The following is a 21,059-nucleotide window of genomic DNA, read 5'->3' as shown; positions in this document are numbered from 1 at the left end:
TGTGTCACCCAGGCTCCATTGCTGACAGGTGTCCATTGGATCTTACCGGTAGGACGCTTCACGAGGATGGTCAGAGGCTGGGAGGAGAGAGAGATGGGGTATTTCTTCCCTGCTCCCTCTCGATGTATGCCATGGTTCTGGCGGGGGCTGTATCCCTCCAAGACTACAGCTCCTCCTCAGCAGTCCCTTCTCCATGGTGCCAGCGGTCCCTTCTCCATAGTGCCAGCACTCTTGGGACATCCCAAGGTTGCCAGCCTCTTGATGCCTCACCATTCCTTACTCTGGTTTCATTAACCCTGCCTACATCTGTGTAAACAGTCCTTTACTAACTGTGTTTCAGTTGTACCATCTGGGTGGAATTTTATCTCCTGCTGGGATTCTAGTTGATCCAGAGTACAAAAATACAATGCTACTCTTATAAAATATTTGAGATGCAAAAGAAAGAAAGAAGAGGAAGAAAATGAACGACAGCAGTCATGTGGGAGGCCAAACTCCTAACTCCCTTAAAGCGCATGTTTACACGGTCAGACACTCTGCTTTGTACAGCCCTCCTGGGTGATCTCCTCCATTCCCATGATTTCGAGTGCCATCTATAACTTGTACTCAAAGTATAGCCCTTGGATTGGCAACCTCAGCGTCATCTCAGGGTTGTCAGAAATGTAGAATCTCAGGCCCACCCGAGACCTGCTGAATCATGTCTGTATTGTAAAATACTCCAGTTATTCCTAATCACCTAAAAATTGTAAAAACACAAAGATAACTATGATAACACCCAATTTATATGTTTAGCTCAGCAGTTCTCAATGGCAGAGGCAATATTCATCAATGCTTGTAGGCATTTCTGGTTGTCACAACGGGGACACATTATTGGCATCTAGTGGGTACACACAAGGGGTCCTGTTAAATAGTCTACAATGGACTGACAGCCCTCTATGACAAAGGATTAACCAGCACAAACATCAATAAAGCTGAGTTGAGAAACCCTGCCTCAGCCCTACCTCCTAAGCCCTGACCTATATTGTTGACTGTCTAAAAGACATTTCTATCTTGATAACTAGAGATAACTCAAAATCTACTCTTCCTCCAATAACCATCATCATTCACAGACTTAAAGCAGCTTCTAAACCTAAAGCCCTTCTTTCCTAAGTAGAAAACTGGAAATCATCCTGAATGTCCCTCTCTACCTCACCCAACTGTCACCCCACCTCTTTTGTACCCCCCTCTGAGAATGCCTTGGGGCACACCCCCCTCATTCTTGCTTTGCCTACTGCAGTAGCCTTTTATCGACTGGCTGCTCTACAGCCTGGATCTCACCAGCCTAGTTCACGCCTCACACTGACACCTGAGTCATCTTCCCAAGGACAAATGTGATCCTCTCACTTTCCATCTAAAAATTTATTCTGGCTCCCTCAATGTTCGGTGCTGATGTTGCAAAATGGTATCCCATGGATGTCATTAATTTGGGTCACACAGTGTTTTTTAAAATCGGGAGATTTAACATAAAATTCTACTTTTTCAGCTTCTCTTAAAAAAGTATAAGATGTGTCAACCCTGAGCTTAGAGTCCCACACAAATTGCTCCTGCTACTTTCTCTCCGTAGGTCATGAGCTCTTCGGTCTGTGCCAGTCCCCATAGTACCTAAACCCATTTCTGACTTAGGCCCATAAGAAGTTTGGCTTACAGAATATATCTAAAAACCTTACATTTGACTTCTAATGTGGGTGACACAAACTGGTCTTAATTTACCTTTTCGCTTCATCCCCTAAAGCCCACCACACGCCCATAAGAACTATCTAAAAAAATAAGCTTTTATGAATATTCAAACATACACATTATCTCAGAAAGTTGAGTAAAGGATTTATTTTAATTTATTCAGCAAATATTCCTTGAATATATTATTATATGCCAGGCATTGTTCTAGGTGTAGGTGATACAGAAGAAAGAAAAAAAAGTGCCTCTACTCACGAAACTCGTCTTCTGGGAGGAGAGGCAGAAACAAACAAATATCTAAGTCAGATGACAATGAACGCTCTGAAGAAGGAGGAGTGGGGATGAGAATAAGGAGCGGCAGTGGGAGGAGGGAGCTGGTCTTCCACACCGGTGCTCAGGGGAGGCCTCTCTGATAAGAGGACGTTTGGACGGGGCCTGTCTACAGCAAGTAAGAAAGTAGGCGATGGACATGGCTGGGGGAAGGGCTCCGGGGATGGCTTGAGGTCCAAATATGCTGGGGGCACCTGAGCGTCTACAAGGCAGTTACTGTTGCTGGAGCAGCTTAAGCAAAGGAGAGCGAGGTGGACAGTAAGGTAGAGAGTTAGTCAGGGAATCAGATGCCGCACAGCCTTGCTGGCCATGATGGGCACGATGCAGAATGAAATAAGGAGCAAGTGGAGAGTCTGAGCAAAGACATGACATAATGACTCCTTTTGAAAGGATCACTCTAGCTGTTGTGCAGAAAGCAAACTTTAGAGTGGCAAGGGTGGAAGCAGGGAGACCATTCAGGGAGCTAGTACAACAGTCTACCCTATTATTGTACACATGCTATCGATACCATATATATACATATAGTAACTTTCAAATCACATGCTCTCTCCCATCTTCACTTAAGACAGCACAAATCATACCAGCAGAATAATTAAGTGCATATTCATGAGACGTGATAGGAGAGTCTATGCCATGAACTGACCTTTACTATCACAGCATTCACTAAAAACTCATTCCCTTATACAAGCATGTTTTACCTTTGAGACACTTAATTTTCTTTTTGTCAAGACTGTTAAAATGATGTTGTGTCTCGGGTTTGCTTCAGCTTTGGAAGGTGACAGTTAAAACCAGATTGGCTATGGGTTGGAAATTGCTGAAACTGGAAGGCAGTTACCTAGGTATTCATTATACTATTCTTCCTATTTTCGTCTATTTAAAATTTCTCCAAAACAGTTTTTTTAATCAGCATTTAGAATATTACTAATATTAACATTGCAATATAGGCCCATTTTAAATGCATGCTTTTCTAGTTCCACAATTATTCCTACATTTAAAATCTAAGCTATATTTGATAAGTGAATGATAACAGAAAAATCCTCTAAGACGCACTACAAACTATATTAGGAAAATTTTTGAGAAAGTCTAGAACACTAGGATATCTTACATTATTTCTCTTACCTATTTGTCAGACATAGTAATTCTAATTCTTATTATAGTAGCTTTTAAGAGGACTAAATACTTATCCCCATTAAGGCCTGCTAGATACAGTATCCCAAATGTACTGAATAAATTGCACCCTCCATGAAAAGGAAAGGTGATGGACTGAAAAATGTTTAGCTCAACCATGCATAATTGATAGCCTCCCTAGTGCAAATAAGTGTCTAATAAATAATTAAATTTAATCTCATTATAAGAGTTTTCATAATGGGATAATTTAATTAAATGAAAGCCAAAAGGGTTTCTAAGGGTTGGAAAGATGCTAATGTTGCTATATTTGGCTAACAGTCTGGGGATACTATAGTGAAGGAAGTAATTCACTTGGGTGCATGCATTATTTAATGAATCCCTCTGAGATGGAAGAAAGGAAAGATCAATGATAACTTGTCATTTTATCATTGCTTACAAAGCACATTTAAACAACCTAGGATATGTTAAAGGTAGAAAATATGCAAAATATTTTAACAAATCTTTTGAAAGACAAAGTAGCTACTCCTATAATATTACACTGAAAGTTTTTTTTTTATTAAAATACACATTTTTCTGTGTACCATTATTTCTACTTTTTTATGTACTACTAAAATGAAAATAAATAAAGTCTCATAAGCTGCTGTAGAGTCAGGTCAAATTTGGCTCTAAGTGAAAGTAATAATGGATACAGCATGTATATCTGATACTAAAAAATTGATAGCTGAGTCATGAGGGACCCATTAACAAGCTTTTTGAGTGAGCAGAGTTTTGTGCTTCAAGTCTCCAGAAGCACTTAGCCAGACTAGAATAGTAAAATTGTAGTCTAAGTAGTTATCTCAGTTACAGGTGATCAGTTATGAATTAATATGAATAGTGAAAGCCATCATTATTCTGTCAGATATTATTTTTAAAAGCGTCATTTTTGTGAAGAGGCAAAGGTGCAAACATTACAAAATCGGAGCCAGGTGGTCCAGGTAGTTTTTTTTGTTTTTGTTTTTTGTCTTTGTCCTCTACCAATAAACACAGCAAGTAACAATGTGTAGACCAGGCATACTTTTGATTTTTTTAAAAAAGTTAAACATAACTTTTCATGTGATGGCCATGCCCAAATTTGCATTTACAACAGCAGAGAACTAACACATTGGCCTCAGAGTATACATCTGAGGTAAATGGTCCAACCCTTGAAACCTGAGTCATGGGGCTCTCACAGTCTTGGAAAAGGGGCACCTTGTTTACAGGGAACCTCCCTGTTTTCATCAAGGATAAGGAGATGAATGAGCAGTGGATCATTACTTCAATCCCAGGGGTGATCAATCAATTCCTTTCATGTTGGTGCTGTTGCAAGGAATCCCACGGAAACTTTGACAAATGTTTCTCCTGGACAGGAATTTATCGTAGAATTATAGAATTGTGCAGATAAAAGGGCATCGGACATCTCCTAGTCCCACCACCACTTCCTTTTATAATGAGAAAAATGGAGGTCAAGAAAGGCGACTTGCTCAAGACCACCCAATTAGTTAATGGCCAAACCAAATAAAAAATCCAGGTTTCCCAAGTGCCATGCTAGGGATTTTTTTTCTTCTGTGCCAAGTTGCCAAAAGGAATTTTTTAATGGTGGTGACCTAATAGTGTTTCTCAAAATGTATATCCATCAGTACAAACTCAAGTGTGTGTGCACTTGGTGGGGAGGGGCAACTTGTGGATAAGAAAGCCCTAAAGGTTGTGGAAATAAATGATGCCGCTCTCTGAGCAGCTGTTTGATGGTGGCAGCGGTCAACCATAGGTTACACAAATACAGCGAATTGGTTTTGTCCAGCTCTTCACTTGGCCTCCTCCAAACTTCCTCCCTTCTCTCTAACCTTCAATTAAGACATATGGGATGTCAAAAAGGTACCTGAAACTGAACTAATGTGCTCTTAACAGCTGCTGCTGCTGCACCTGCAAAATGAACAATGGGTTGTGTTGTCCATGTGTATACATGTGTGAAAGGGAGGGGGATGGGTTGACATGGGGCAAAGAGAATCCTAAGATTTGAAAAACATTTGCCTTAGTATTCAAGGTTTATGTGAGTAGTACTGAGACCAACGATTACCTATAACATCTATTTATAAAGGAGATGCATTTTTCTGTTGTGCTCTGATAGTTCCTTTCAGGTATTTTTTTATTTTTTTTTATCAGAATGTCTGGTTTCACTTAATGCACAGATGGGAAATCTGTATCTGGAAATTTCTTATGCAATAAACATCTTTCTTCTGGATGACTCTGAAAAAAAAAAATGGTCACTTTGCTTTGATGGGGAAGCTTCCTCAATTTATTTTACAGAGAAGTCAGTGAAATCTGGTGAGCTTTTCTGGGGAAAAGATGATATTTAGGACAACTTTTCTAATCCATTCTCCCTCTGGAGGCACTAGGGGTTTTATTCTCTAGGGCTGCTGTCCCTCCAAAAACTACTGATTCCTGATCTTTGGTAATGGGAACGGGAGTATCTAGGTGGCAGAATGTTTGTTTCGGTTGTTTCATAGACAGTGCAATGCCCTGGGCAGACTCATTCCTAATCTGCTCCATAATTAGGGTTTTGTCCTTGTCTGTGGTTGTCTGTGTATTCTCAGGGAAAGGGACTTATCTTTATTAGGAACAATACTATAAGACAAATATGATCATTATGATTATTGTCATTTTACACACGAAGACTCTAAACTCAGAAACCTGCAGAAACTCATCCAAAATGACAAAAATAAATGGCAAAATCAGAATCCAAATCCTGTTTTTGTTTGTTTGTTTGTTTTTAACTTTGAGTAAGTGTTTTTTTTCCCTTCACTATAAGATGCTAGAAATCATCGGTGTTCAGAAAGGCATCATATTTTCATATTGTTGTGGCTGGCTGTAGAGAGTGTCTTCTCTAACCATTCCAAAAGTTTAAAAGATCCCTTATAGACAAAACTAGATTGACAAAAATATCCTTAAATAATGAAAACAGCATTCTGTGTAAACATCTGGAATATTTTCCCTCCACAACAACAGTAAAAATAGTATTGACACTCATTTCAATGTCTCTAGTTACAATATGGCTTTCAGGATTGTCCTCGAAATATTTTTACCTTTATATTTTCTGATAAACCACATTCTAATGGAGTATTGTTTGTTTTCCTTCTTCAAATTTACAGGAGAAGTCCAGTAAAATTGATTTTATTTCTTCAGGATACCCAAGTAATAGTAATAATTTTCAATAAATGTGTATAATATTGCATTGTCTTTCTTATTTAGTGACTCTCATTTTCTTCACATTTCAATTGCATTTCTGCATATAGGAGTAGTGAAAGATAAAGGGGGACAGATAAGAGTAAGGATAGGAGAAATATTTCTTTGATGATTTCATTTAATGTGATTCAAATATACAATACTACTATTTGAAATTGAGGAAATTATTTTGATTTTATCTTTGTATACCCACATTTTTTTTCATAAAATAGTCAACAGCAAATTATAGAAGACTCCTGATTCAAATGAAAAAAATTCACAAATACCCCTATAGTATAAAAGTTTTCCCAGAAAATGTATAAGCAAGACCTAAAAACAACTGAGTAGATACTGGTCTTGGAAAGCAAGTTAGTATCACTCTCTGGCTAGTGAATTGCTTTTACTTTGCTCCCCTATCTTCAACTAATGCTTCTATTTCTTTTGTAACTTTGGGTTCATGTTAAGCAATGGCTTCAAATGTTTAGAAAAATGGCTAGCAAAAATCCCCTCTTTATAATTGTTGCAATCTTCCTTCTGCTTTCAAATATAAAACAAAAAGTTTGATGACATTACCTAAAAGACGTCTACCACCTGCTATGTACGGGTGCTTCCTAAGCTGCAACACCACCTATTCCAGGCCCAAGGATCTTTCAATAGTAGAATGTTGTCAAGAAAACATTTCTTGAGGCATCACATAACCAATCGAATTTCCTACAACCGCTATAGTCAGATCCTCGATCTCTAGTTAACATAGTCACTCCTATGGCATACTTAGGTCCTCACGAGTCAAAATTCAATGATTTAGAAGGTAATGAGGATCTATAAAGTGTGTAAGAAAATAGGCACGACTGTTAGTTCTAAAATTAAAATTCTAATATTGAGCTTGCAATGTCCTAAAATGCTTTACTTAAGAAGAATCTTGGAGTTTTACATCTGTGAACATACATTATATATGGTATTATTTCTACCAAGATACAAGTTCCCCCAAATCTAAGACTCAACCATGATAAAATGTGAAGCCCATTCAAATAAAAGGTATTAGAGGCAGAGCTATTTTGACTTGGAACATTGATCTCGGTAAGATGGCAGAGCTGGCTGACGTCACCCTATCCGCCCAGCTGGAGAAGTATGTTTGCACTCTAGACATCTTTTTTCTCTGCTCTCCTGGATCGATGCTAGTTCCCCTTGAACTTTCTGCCTGGTAAGGTTTTTCATTTTAATTTGTATAACCCGAGAAGCCTTTTGTGACTTTCCGGGTGTCTGTCCTCATCCTGGCTTGATGGATGGTTTCCAGGTTACACGTGCCTTCCTACTCTCTCGACTGCGAGCAGTGACATCAGGGCTTCTAGTAGGAACAGTCACCAAGAAAGTCTTCAAGAAAATCCAGAAGGACTCCAGAAAGAAAAAAAGAACTTCCTGACTCATTTACTGCATTGTTTCTGGGAAAATGCTTACTTTAAAAGCTGGCTTCTTAAAGAGGGAGAGGTTGAGAAAGCAAACAATAAACTTTTGAAACAGTAAAATATAATTTGTGAAAATAAAGTATGCTAATGATTTTTATAAATCTAAAAAAGATGTTTCCCCATGTTTTCATAAAGCCTGTGAAACTTCCATATGAGTTTTAATTATTACATCTTCTGAAATGTGATTTAAACATCCCTACACAATACACAATGGGAAAAGTATCTTCTGTGTATAACTAATAAGGGGAAAATTTCCCTCACCTCAGGAGCTTAAATATCAATAAGCATCTGATTCCTTTCCAGAGTTGGATACTCTTGGATCATATAAAGGTATCTTTTTTTTTTTTTTTTTTTTTCCTTTAGAGTCAGAGTCTTGCTCTGTTGCCTGGACTAGAGTGCAGTGGCATCATCATAGCTCACTGCAACCTTAATGGCTTTACATAGGCCAGGTATCGTGGCTCGTCCCTGTAATCCTAGCACACTGGGAGGCTGCAGTGGGAGGATAGCTTGAGGTCAGGAGTTTGAGACCAGCTTGAGCAAGAGCAAGACAAAAGATAGAAAAAAAAATGCCAGGCATGGTATCACATAACTGTAGTCCCAGCTACTTGGGAGGCTACAGCAGGAGGATCACTTTAGCCCAGGAATTTGAGGTTGCAGTGAGCAACGATGACACCACTACACTCTAGCCCAGGTGACAGAGCAAGACCCTGTCTTAAAAAAATTAAAAAGTTTATGAGAGATTCTTCCCCTAGCACCCCAGGGTACGTATGATAATATAACCATAAGTAAAAGAAAAGAGAGTAAAACAATATGTCAAATGGGTGGGTCAGCTGCTAACCACTGTGCATGAGTTTGTCTCATTCAGCTACCTGCCCCAGTTGGTAGCAGAGAAGTAGGACCCTACTGTAGTAGGGACCCTACAAAGCGCCTCTAACAACTCACACGTCATTAAAATTGTCAGATGTGAAACCTTCGGTCCATAATACCAAAGTAAAGAGGTGTAGCTCCCAGGCTGGAGGTGGATCACCAGCCTTAGGCAATCTAAAGTATCTGTTTGAGAAAAAGGAAAAAAAAAATGAAAATGTTGATATTTTCCCTAATTGTTTTTGGTTCTGTCTATAGGGTAGAGGGACAATTCCTCAGTGAGGATTTCCTGGGGGCTATCGCCTCTTCTGTTGATCTGTCTTGATGCTGGTTGGGTGTGTTATCTTAAACCTCATTTAGTACAAGTATTTCTGTCCATGATTTCTGAATTTTCAGAAGCCGGTCTCTTGGATCACCTATAGCAGTGGTCCCCAACCTTTTTGGCACCAGGGACAGTTTCATGGAAGGCAATATTTCCACAGATAGGGGACAGGGGATAGTGCTTTTCTGCTTGGTTCCTAACAGGGCACAGATGGGGTACCAGTCCTCGGCCTGGAGTTGGGGACTGAAGACCTACAGGGTACAACTAGCAGCTCTACACTCAGAGGTCTCATATTTCTTTTGTAACGCAACCCTGTATCAGACATTGTGTGCAAGGCGACAGTCCATTTCACCTTGTCAGTTCTCATGGCTATAGTTATTGTTTATGTCCTTTTGCACCTGATCATATGTACCATCCATCTAAAACATCACCCCACTTCAGAAGGAAGTAGCTCAATGACTATGTGTCCCCTCCTCCCATAGATATGTATGGGTAAAATTGACAGTGGGGAATATGTAACAGAATGGCCTGGAAAAGGGTAAAAATGTTTTCTGTATCTTCAAAACCCCCTCACCCTTTTTGAGAACTAAAACCTACATCCCTGCCTCAGGCCAGTGGTCAGGAGGGGCATGAGACTGTCCTTTATTCTTTGTGACACAGAAGATGGTTCAAGAAAATTGTCTGGGCATAGGGTCATGAGATTGTCTTATCCAAATATGGGACTATGGGACTAATCAGAACCTTTAAAAGCTCTACATTTCTGCTCAGGGGAGGATACTGGTACTTTGAGACAGAAGTCTGCCAACCCCCTCATTTAGTAGCAAATTAATAAACTCCTCTTTCCTTCTCCTCAAAAAAAAAAAAAAAAGTGAGTTCTCTCTTAAATCCTTAGTGTGTGTGTGTGTGTGTGTGTGCGCGCGCACGCATGCGCAAATGTAGGAGAATGTGTGTGTTTGCTGTGGTATGAGTGGTATCACTGGACTCAAGCCAGTCATACCTCAGTATTCCACCCCTGAACAAGTGCACTAGAGGGACAGGCTGAAAGAAAGGCAATACTGCAGGGAATCGGGGATATAGGCCAGCACCAAGAGGAGGCACTGCCAACGATGGAGAAAGAATCCAAAAAGGAAATTGGGAGACAAACTCAGCCCCAGCTGGATGTGCATAGGTCTGGGAGGACAGAAAAGGTAGAAAGGTCTTGATTAAAGCCATTAGACCTCAGGAGGCTGAATTTGATATGATACAATTTCTTATTTATTTTGCTAGGATGTTTGAATGTTAGGGCAGCAAAACTAAGGAGTGAAATATGATATCACCCGTTCTGGTTGATATTTTATAATGTTGAATAACAATAGTATGCATTTATAAGTTAATCAAATATTTTACTATAGCCTAAACTGATTGTTGAGGGTAATTTCCTTGTCTAATCACAGGATGTAAAACATAGCTCTTAATAATGCTATTTTATAACTTCTAAGAGAACTTTTTATTGCAATCTGGGTCCATTCTCACATGGAGATATTAACAAACAAAGTAGAATTATCATTGATATGTGAAGCATACTCAAATTATAAAAGCTAAATAACAAAAGGGAACCACAACTAGATGGCAGGATATCAGATATACAAGATGTATTAGATGTACAAGATCTATCTGCCAGAGATTCTTGCTAAGGAATTATCACTAGAGTTTGGATAAGAGAAAGACTTAGGGGACCAGGGAGGATGAAGTATACAGGTGACCACCAACCCAGGGACCATAGGGACCGCTCCCCCTCCCCCCCACCAGTCCCTAGCCTACCAGGAGGGCTGTCCTCAGTCCTTTGCCTTGCTCTTGGAGAGGGTACAGCTGATGACTTGGTTGGTTTCCTTATCCTTTGTAGACCTTCTCCCTAATATTTAAACAACCAAGTCTGCAAAATAGGTTTACTTTAAAAAAATTATAATCTCCAAGATTAATAACTTATAACTTTCTCCATAAATTAGAAATATAAATTCCCCAATCTAACCTCCTTTAATCTTGCAGTGGTCAGACTCTTATTTATTGGTTGTTTTGTTCTAAAATAAAGAGTTTTTTTTAAGAAAATAGCTTTTTACGTATCACTAAAAATTGTGTTCTACTTAAGACACAGAATTTATGTATTTACTGAGGCAATTCCAAAATAAGATGAGAAAAAAAAAACAGGAAGACTCAGAATGAGAAACATGAAGCCACGACCTAAAATTTGCCTAAAATGGACTGTACAATAGTAAATATCATGATTCCAACTTGTGAGATATAGGTGATTTCTAACAGAGTGTTAAGCTGGTCTTCTTTGAAGCACTTTTTCTTGCCTTTTCCTTCTTCAGTGTGACTGATCTAAAATTAGAAGTGATCTTGGAACTACAAGTTTTATTCTCTCAAAACACTGCACGTGATTTTTTGTGTTTTCCCCATGTCTTTTGGGATATTGATGTTGGCCTTAACGTTGCTTCAGATGGGTGTTTACACAAGGCAAGCCCTGCTTAGCTGCATCAGCTTGTGGATCCTTCCTTCCTACATTGTTTGGTTACCTTATTATATTATCTCCCCTGCTGTTTAATGACCTGATTGTAGTTTTGCTTTATGGGTTTTCTTTTTAAATGATAAAGATTAACAACAAGACAGAATGAATGTTCCAGGCATCAAACCAAAATATACACAGAAATAAAGAGACATGGAACACTTAAAGAGATAAGTCCATTCAGAGCAACTGATTATAGTCTGAATTATCTGTATTTCCATCATTGAAGGCTACTGAATAAATCACATACTTTTCTTACCTCATTGTGGGCTAAGATTATGTCTCCTTTTATACCTAATATTGCTGGAAAACAACAATAAAGGGAGAACCTAGTGCATCTCAAAAATTCTCATAAATCAAGCAGTAATATAATTTATATTTTCCTATGAGTGAGTCTGCAAAGGGCCATAAAGGTGAGTCTACACTGGCTCATGACCACATCTCCCTGCATGAATCAGCTGAGATGGGAAAGAGAATTTTTGGCATACAGGAGAAAGTCAGTCCACTAATTGGTGGACTGAAATGGATTGCCCAGAAAGATCTTTGTTTGGTGTTATTTTGTTTTGGGGGGTTATGGGGAAGCATGAATAAATATTGTTTTAGGGGAGGAGAATATTAATCATATGTTATTTTGTATTTAACATCAGTTGCTGCTTTAAAACTTTAATGGCAACCTATGTTGTTGTGTGGCAATGATACATTTCGTATAAATCTAATGAATGCCAGAATAAGATTTATGCAATTGTTACCCAACTAAAACAATCTCATGAACTTAAAATGTGCACAACTTCCACTACATATAAAAAATTCATAATGCAAAATACGTGAATAAGATCAATCTTCAAGGCTTAAACTTTCAGCTGCCTCCCTTTTATCTAAATGCAGAAAAAACTAGGGGAAATACTCTGTACAGAACAACATGAAATATACAAACTTTCCTAGAACAAGATCCTGCTGTAGCCAACTCTACCCTGCTGGCTTGTCTAGTTACCTCAATCTGAATGAGAAACACTGGTAAATTTAACAAAGAACATCTGTTTTTCATTTGAGGTGCATTCAAGTGTTCATTAAAGTGTCCTAACTGCTCTTTTCTTTTTCTATTTCACAATGGCTTTCCTTTCTAATACTATTTGCAAATTCAGCATGTGACTTAAAAAACCTCAGAGTCATTGTGGCATTTCCTTTGAAAAATGCCAGAAGAAACAAGGGAGAAAGCTGAAATCTCTAAGTTTAATAACATTTTATTACCATTCACCTCTTCCATACTTCCTAGGGGTGTTTATTTTCTACAATTATTCAACTAGGCTTCACTGAACCTGAATACCCCAGAGGCCCTCACTCCTGTCTACAGGGAGGCCCAGGAAAGCGGAGCTTGAAAGTGAGTTATTGGTATTAGCCCCCTTGATGGAAGTATTTGGTCACCTTGTATAGGAGGAGAAATCAGTTCAAAATAGTTTAAATGCCATGCCTCAGACTGCTCTGTTCTGCCAAATTCATTTGAATATATAATTTATCCTGAATGTCAAAGTCATCATTTTTCAAACATTTCCTTTGTTTTCTTAAACGCATTAGCCCATTAAAATTAACAAATGAACAAGGGAGGATACTTATTTCCTTGAAGATATAGAAAATATTTTATAGATTTACTAGGCAGACCGTTAGATTTTATCCAATAAATTGCATCTAAACATAATCCAAAACAGTTTCATTCTAATAAATGATTTAAAATGTCTTATCACTTAAGTGTACAAGTTGATTTGGAAAAACAGTATATTTTTAAAGAACTTTGCTAAAAACACCTCTAAAATAAAAATCTTTGCATTTTAGATAATTTAGGTCAAATTATAATAATATTCTACATTGGCAGACACCTTGATAATAAGAGAAATGTTTAATTATCTTGCAGCCAAAAAGCAGCACAGAAATGATCAATTCCAGTATGCTATAGATCTTTTTCAAAGATCACTTACCTAATATGATGAATTGTTCAAATGTTAAAGATAAAAAAACAAAGCCTGACTCACAGTAGGCTCTAAATAAATATTAGATCCTCAAAAATATATTTATTAAATAGAGAGGTGGAGGTGATAATCTAAGAATCTATCTATCATTCTATTTCATGGAAAAGGGACTTGTATATTTCCAGATAGCATTTCTGATTCCCTACCCAATTTTAAATAGAGAGGATGTATAGCACTACTATTATATTATTCTTATTGATATAAAAAGCAAACTATAAATACAGCTTTATTAAGCCTTGCCAAATTAAGTTTTTTGATCATTGGAGCAAAAACCACACTGTAGTTTAACTTTGGCATTATGAATACAATCAAGTGCTCTATGGAAATTAGTTATGAAAGTGGGGTCTTAGAAATAAAACTATACATAAATCTACTTTAAAATGCAAATAAATTAGTGCTAGTAAAAATAACAAATGCCCGTGAAGCAAGGCTTTGTTGGTATGTCCTGAGCCACTGTATAAGTTGGAGAGAAATAAATATATTTTAGTCAAAATTTATTAGCCGTACAGTAAAAACTTTAATTTGCAGGTTTCATCTTCTCTGAAAGAAAGGCCCTATAATAGCTTGCCGTTATTGAACACATGTGCCAGCAACTCTGCTAAATTCTTTATGTGTATTATCTCATTTGACTTTTTGCAAAACCACAAGGGAGATATCATTAGGAAAACATAATCATTTTTATCCACATGTACAGTTGCAGGAGACTGATGTTCAGATAGGTTAAATACACTAGCCAGAATCCTACACAACTAGTCAGAGGCAGGGGCAGAGGTCTGCACTTGCAACCTGTTAACTATACTTGAGTACCAAGACTATCCTGAGAATCCAATAGGACCATACAGTAAATGAGGCAAATAAATACTAGGGAACCAATATTAAAATCACAAAAAAGAGGGTAGATAAGAATAAGTTGAAAGTCACAAATCAATAATGTTTAGAATAGCGCCCTGCGTCATCACCCCTAATTTGGGCTAAGAACATCCAGTTGAATCATGTCTAGAAATAACCCGTGGTAAATAATTGATTCCCTTATGGGAAGCTGGAGCCAGACCATCCGGGATGCTGGCCAAGGGGTTGTTATCCCCGAAGCCAACTGGGGCTAGAGCTGTAAAGGTTCCCGAAGCAGCCAGAAATGCAGAAGCCAGAGGGTAAGAATGAAGTCCTTGTAGAGTGCAGAGTCAAAGCTACCTAAATCACTTTAATGGCAAACCCAAAATGTGACATGGGAAAAGATAAGGGACAACCAAAAACAAGTAGTTGTAAATAAACGGGAACAAAATAGAAAGCAGAAGAAAACCCTACAGGGCCTAAGAACATAGGACAAGAGAGCTTGGTTTTCACTAAATAGACAAAGCCTTTGTAGGGTCAAGGTAGACAACAAAAATCTTCTAGGACATAAGAGGAATTTGAGTCTAGCTTTGATAGTTATGGATAGCCTAGAATGTAACGTCTTAACTAGTCCTCTCCCTAGGATTAACTCAGATACTAGCCAAGAAATCTATTAATACCTACTTGCTGAGTATAGACCATGTTCTCAGTCCTCTGTTAAATGTAAAGAAAAGAAGAAAGGAAATAAGATATAGTTCTTGTTTCCCAGGTTTACATTCTGGTTAGGGAGGGGGGAGTAATCTCCTTGTCTCCCTTCCTCCAAACTTTACATTCAGTGCACATCTCTCTCACACGACCCATGCAGGTAATTCGTCAACTCACTCTGCCTGTGAAGTACCTCTTGAATACAGTATTTTCTTTTGCCACCACTCCAGTCTAGACCCACAAGCCTGGGCTAATAATTCCTAATGTCACTATTCTGTGGATGACTAGCTCTGTGAAACATTTAGAGGCATTACTCTATCCACCCTGATTCCCTTCATCCCCATAAAAAAAGAAGAAAAAGAAAAGCGGGTCCCAGGATTAGATAAGTATAGGAAACACAAAGTTAAACATAATCAAACCAGTGCTGTGATTGAGCAACTGCATAAGGCCTTTAAAATACACTAATTTACATTGTGCTTGCCCAAGAAGTCACTGTCCACCAGTGTTTCCCAAACTTATTTAACCATGAGTCCCTTGTTTTGAGGAAAGTCTTCTATAGAGGAAACTCAGGGAAGCATTAGCCTGTATTCCTGAAACAGACTCCAAAGGGTCTACACAATCTTCCCCACCCTTTAAACCCCTTCTACACATTGTTTTTCTGAAGGTATTATTTGCATATATCATCTACCTAATCACAGCTTTCAGAGGCTCCCTATGACTACTTTATGAAGTCTAAATTTGGCAATCTGTCCCCCCCTCATTCAACTAGCCTGATCTGCTCATACATCCTAGATTCTCACAGTCTCTGCACACCAGTAGTCTCAGCTTCACAAAATTTTCTACATTTTGCTTAAGTATCATTGGAATTTCTCTTAGTTGCTTCCTTCTCTGAACTTTTGCCACACTTAATTTTTATAGACTATGCATGTTTTGTTTTCATAAAGAGATGACAAGCCTTTCATGGTTAAGAACCAGGTTTTCATTTTGTTTTTACTTACTCATTATGCTAGGACTTAGAACAATGTTCTACACAATGATGTAAAGGATGACAATATAATAAAAATAACAAACAGTGACATTTTGAAATCTAGTAAAGCTCTGTTTGCCTACGCTCTGCCTAACGAAAAGGCTAGCTGCAGTATGTTTCCAGAGTGGCTCCATACATCCTCATATGGCTTTCATCAATAGAGCGTTGTATTAGTTAGCCAGCACTGCCATAACAAAATACCACAGACTGAGTGGCTTAAACAGCAGAAACGTATTTCTCATAGTTCCAGAAACTACAAGTCCAAGCTCAAGGTGTCTTTGGTTTCTTCTAAGGCCTCTCTCCTTGGTGTCTAGATGGCTGCCTTCTCGTTGTGTCCTGACATGGTCTTTCCCCTGTACATGGGAATGTTTGTAGCCTAATCTTCTCTTCTTATGAAGACACAGTTATATTGGATTAGGGCCCACCCATAGGACCTCATTTTACCTTAAACATCTCTTTAAAAGGCCTATCTTCAAATACAGTTGCATTCTGAGGTCCTGGGGTGGCGGGTGGAGAACTTCAACATATGAATTTGGGCAGGACACAATTCGGCCCATAACAGATGACTCTGAGTAACTTATTCAAATAAGTGGAACCAACCAGACTGACAGACTGAACAAAGACTAAAAGAAGATAACTAGACGCCATAGTACTGTGGTGGTTCTAGATAACTACATAACTAGAACCACCACTAGATAACTAGAACCACCACAGTACTATTCCAAATTTTCATTTTTAAGTTGCTTTAGATGTTTTTCAGCTTATATTATTGTTCATTCTAGAATATTGTCTGGTACATGGTAATAAAGCTTTTGAAACTGAAAGTGCCTACCTTCTCTGTTTCAGGGAACAAATGAAACAAACATTAAAGAGACACAAACTGCTATCAGTTTCAATCAGCCATGTGGTCAAATACCAAACTGTACAGATGAAGGCACCTGTACAGATGAAGCCTTCCTTTAGTCCCAACTACCAGGCCTTCTGAAGCATGAAAGGTATATATTTAGACATTTTGCCTTAGAGCTTAACATTCTCATAGACAACTGCTTCTCTAAAAAACAATAATCTATCATTGCACATACGAAAAAGTGAGGAGAAAGATTTGAAAAAAAAATATGAAAATTTCAGGACATTTTAATTTCTTTTACACTATCTTAGAATATTTCAGTATTAGGAATTAATTTTCTGAATACACTCCAATGTCATATGAATGATTTTGAATAAAACAAACATAAATTCTTCCCTCCTGGAGCTTACATTACAAAGAAACAAGGAAGATAAATACCTAGTGCATTGGATGGTAATCAGTATAGTAGAAATAACAGTTCCCCACTGAAGCTTAGGGAACTGCAATTTAAATGGTGACTCAGGCAAGCAAAGTCTTACCAAGAAAGTACTGTGTTAGCAAAGATCAAAAACAGGGAAGGGAGCAAGCCATGGGGGAATGTCAGGGAAAAAGAACATTCTAGATGCAGGAACACCAAATGCAAAGGTCCTGAGTGGGAGTATACAGGTGGTCTGAAGAGCAAAGAGACCAGCATGGCTGAAGCAGAGTTAGAGGGGAGAAGAGGAGGAGGCAGCTGGTGAGGTCATACCGGCCAGATCATGCAGTGTCTCAAAAGCCACTGGCTGTTACTCTGAGTGAGTGAGAAGCCACAAAAGGTTCTGAGCAGAGGAGTGACAGGATCTGACTTGCATTTTAGTGGAAATACTTCTGGCTGTGGAGATCAGACTAAAGCACATGGAGCAGGAAGTTAAGAGGCTATTTCAATAACCCTGGTGGAAAATGGTGGCGGCTTGCACCAGAAAGGTACCGTGTTTCCCCAAAAATAAAACCTACCCATAAAATAAGCCCTAGCAGGATTTCTAAGCATTTGTGCAATATAAGCCCTACCCCAAAAATAAGACCTAGTGATGGGCGTGGCTATGCAGCGTATCTGCACAACCCATGCATTTCATCGCAGAGCGGTAAAGAAGACGAGCAGCCCTTCTCATCTGTCCCATGAGAGCTCTATTGCTCAACATGAGAGATTGGGGCCAATGGTTCTAAAGGAAATAGAGTCGCAAGAAATTCCGGATAGAATTCAGGGTTTGGGGAGTTATGATGATATTCCAGAAGAAGACAACTTAACTATATTTGAATAAATGTAGACTGTTGTACTGTACTTAAAAAAATAATACATTCTCTGAAAATAAGCCCTAGGGTATCTTCTTGAGGAAAAATAAATATAAGACCCTGTCTTATTTTTGGGGAAACACGGTAGCAGTGGAGTTACTGAGAGTGGTCAATTCTTGATATGTTTTGTAGGTAGACCCCACTTACTTTGCTGATGGATTGAATGTGGGGTGTGAAGGGAAAAGTACAATCAAAGATAATACCAAGATTTTTTTTGCCTAATCATCTTAAGGATGGAGTTGCCATCAAATGTATATTTGAATATTTACATGCTGATTGCTCACCTTCAGTGAGATTGATAATTTTCTAGGTATTATTTTAGCTGCAAGTTGAAACCTTGAGAAATGACATGCTTCAGCATATAGCACACAATTTCACACATATATGTACTCCAATGTTTCCTTCATAAATGCAATAATGAAATGTATGTGGGTAATAGAGTGTCTCAGTTTTCTGTAAGCCTGTCTCTCAAAGGATATTTCTTTGCACATTACCTGGGTGGTAAAAAGATTGTTACAGAAGGAAAAACTTTATATAATTAGATAAGTTATGGCATTAATTCATCTCAGAAAAGCTACTCATTGGTTCTCTTGGTGAAAGATAGGAGCAATAACATGAACTTCTCATAAAAAGAAAAATTAGAGGTTGCATAGAAGGCAGAAGAAAAAGGTTGCCAAGGAAACAAGGTCCTTCAAAAGTATGGCTGAAGTGCCTCACCAGGAATGTCATACATTTAAATGGTGACATTATTCAGCTTCTACTCAAGAATACAGGTAGATGTGAATTGATGTTGTTGATAGGGATAAATGCACTGAGTGGCCATAGGACAGAGAAAACAACTGGTGATTCAAAAGGTCTTTACTGAATCTGAATAACAAAACAAAAGAGGAGAACTGAATGTAATTTTTAGAAAAAGTGCATATTCAACTAAAAGCCTAAATATACTTATACAGGCAATTCAAGTTTTTTTATAGCCATTTGACCAAACCAAGAACCATTTATGTAAGAAAAAAAAACTGTGTGCACCCATACATATATATGCACACATACATACACACATATATATTCAATACTACCTATATATATGTACACACACATACATATATTACACATGTCCATGCAGCTTCCTTTTATACACTCATGAAAAAATTCACAGTTCTGAAAATGTGGCAAATGGGTCTTTCAAGCAAAGTCAATTTCTCCAGATTTATGCTTTCCATTTATCCAATTCTAGCCGTCATTCAAGGCTCTCGGAAGCCTTCTTAGATCTCTCCAACCCACAATGATTCTTCTCTGAACTTACTCCATTTATTATAATTACACTCATCTGACTCATAATCACAGCTGCCCCAGGGAATCTCTTATATTGCAATACGATCCTTTTAACCTGCTTTTATTGTTTTGTCATTTCGGTGGTGTTTAACTGTGCTACCAAAATGAACTGTGAGCTTCTTGAGGGCAGAGTACATATGGCTTATTATTTGGTAGCTAACACATGGTGATAAAGTGGCATCACAGTGCTTTATAGTGAATAAATAAATTGACTCGTCCATAATTGGTAAAATATATTCATTTTCTTCCATTTAATTATTAAAATTACCTACTGAAACACAAGCTGAAAAGTAAGCCCTAAAATAAAGGTTTGTCTTTGGGACAAAAATATATATGTGGAAATGATCCAATCACTCAAGAATTCTGGGGGCAAAAAGTTACAAAGATAAAGCAGAAGACTGTTTAGACACTTTCTAGTTTTTCCTAACTGTGTCTACAGTATTTCCCATGCTGCTTAAATCTCAAACATACATAACTTTATGTAACCATAATTAAAAAGAATTTACGTAGTGTTACCCTGTAAAGGGGATCTACACCGTTCTACGGAGTGGCTCTGTCGTCTTGGCCTTTCACACCCTAAGAAAATCTCCTGATCCAAGGCTTTCTCCTGGCAATACTAAAACCCACTTCAATAGTGCACGAATTAAATATACCAGGAGTCTAATAAAGACAGCAGTCTACAATGCCAACTTTGGTAATGTCTCTCCACTCTCCCTGTTATGAGGTTCCACTAAACTTAGACATGATGGATTTTAAAGTATCTAAGTATATAAATGTATTTGTCCCATATCATAATATCATTTTAATTTTAATCCCTTAAAGCTTTTCCTACATGTTGTCAAGAATACTGACACTTAATAATTCATTTTCTAATTGTAGTACAATAAACCCATAGAGCTCCAGGAATCTTTTTGAAGAACAATGCAAACACCTGAATATTCCAAAGTCTTAACAATAGAACCTAAGCATCTTAAATGATATGACAGAATTATACATGAAAATATCCTATAAACTATAATATAAGACTCTATTAAAACACAAGATCAGATGACACAGCCCATAGACTACCCAATGCAAGATTTACATTTATTTTCTTACCATAAAGGTAAGTAAAATGAAAAAAAAAGTTTTAAATAACCCATTCCAAGGAACATACCCTAAGAGAAAACCATTATTTATTTGCCTGATGTATATATGGTACACTTACACCACGCCATCGCTCTTCCCCAATAGTACCATTTAGTACAAACAGAGAAATAATTTGTTTAGCTGTATAATCAGGAGAGGCTGCACACAATAAAAGAAAGCATTCTGGTTTTTAAATGAATAAAAATTGATTGTGTCCCTATAAAAACCAAATTGGCAGAGTGTTAA

At 37.9% G+C, this 21,059-nt stretch overlaps 1 protein-coding gene across 11 annotated transcripts in view; it reads right to left on the bottom strand.

Annotated features, from left to right (window-relative positions):
• Window positions 1-21,059, bottom strand: part of EYA1 (EYA transcriptional coactivator and phosphatase 1) — a 307,766-nt gene that overhangs the window by 194,122 nt on the left and 92,585 nt on the right. The window contains exon 1 of one of the 11 annotated variants that reach the window (XM_076005229.1): window positions 10,855-10,983. The exons of 9 other annotated variants lie outside the window; for them this stretch is intronic. The gene's annotated coding sequence lies outside the window, so the exon portion shown is untranslated. Of the gene's footprint in view, window positions 1-10,854; window positions 10,984-21,059 lie in introns of those variants that run through there. One more of the 11 variants, XM_076005231.1, reaches the window with a different exon arrangement.

Source organism: Microcebus murinus, chromosome 7 (genome assembly GCF_040939455.1).
Source record: "Microcebus murinus isolate Inina chromosome 7, M.murinus_Inina_mat1.0, whole genome shotgun sequence".
NCBI classification, from domain to species: domain Eukaryota; kingdom Metazoa; phylum Chordata; class Mammalia; order Primates; family Cheirogaleidae; genus Microcebus; species Microcebus murinus.
This window is presented reverse-complemented; position numbering and strand designations above follow the sequence as displayed.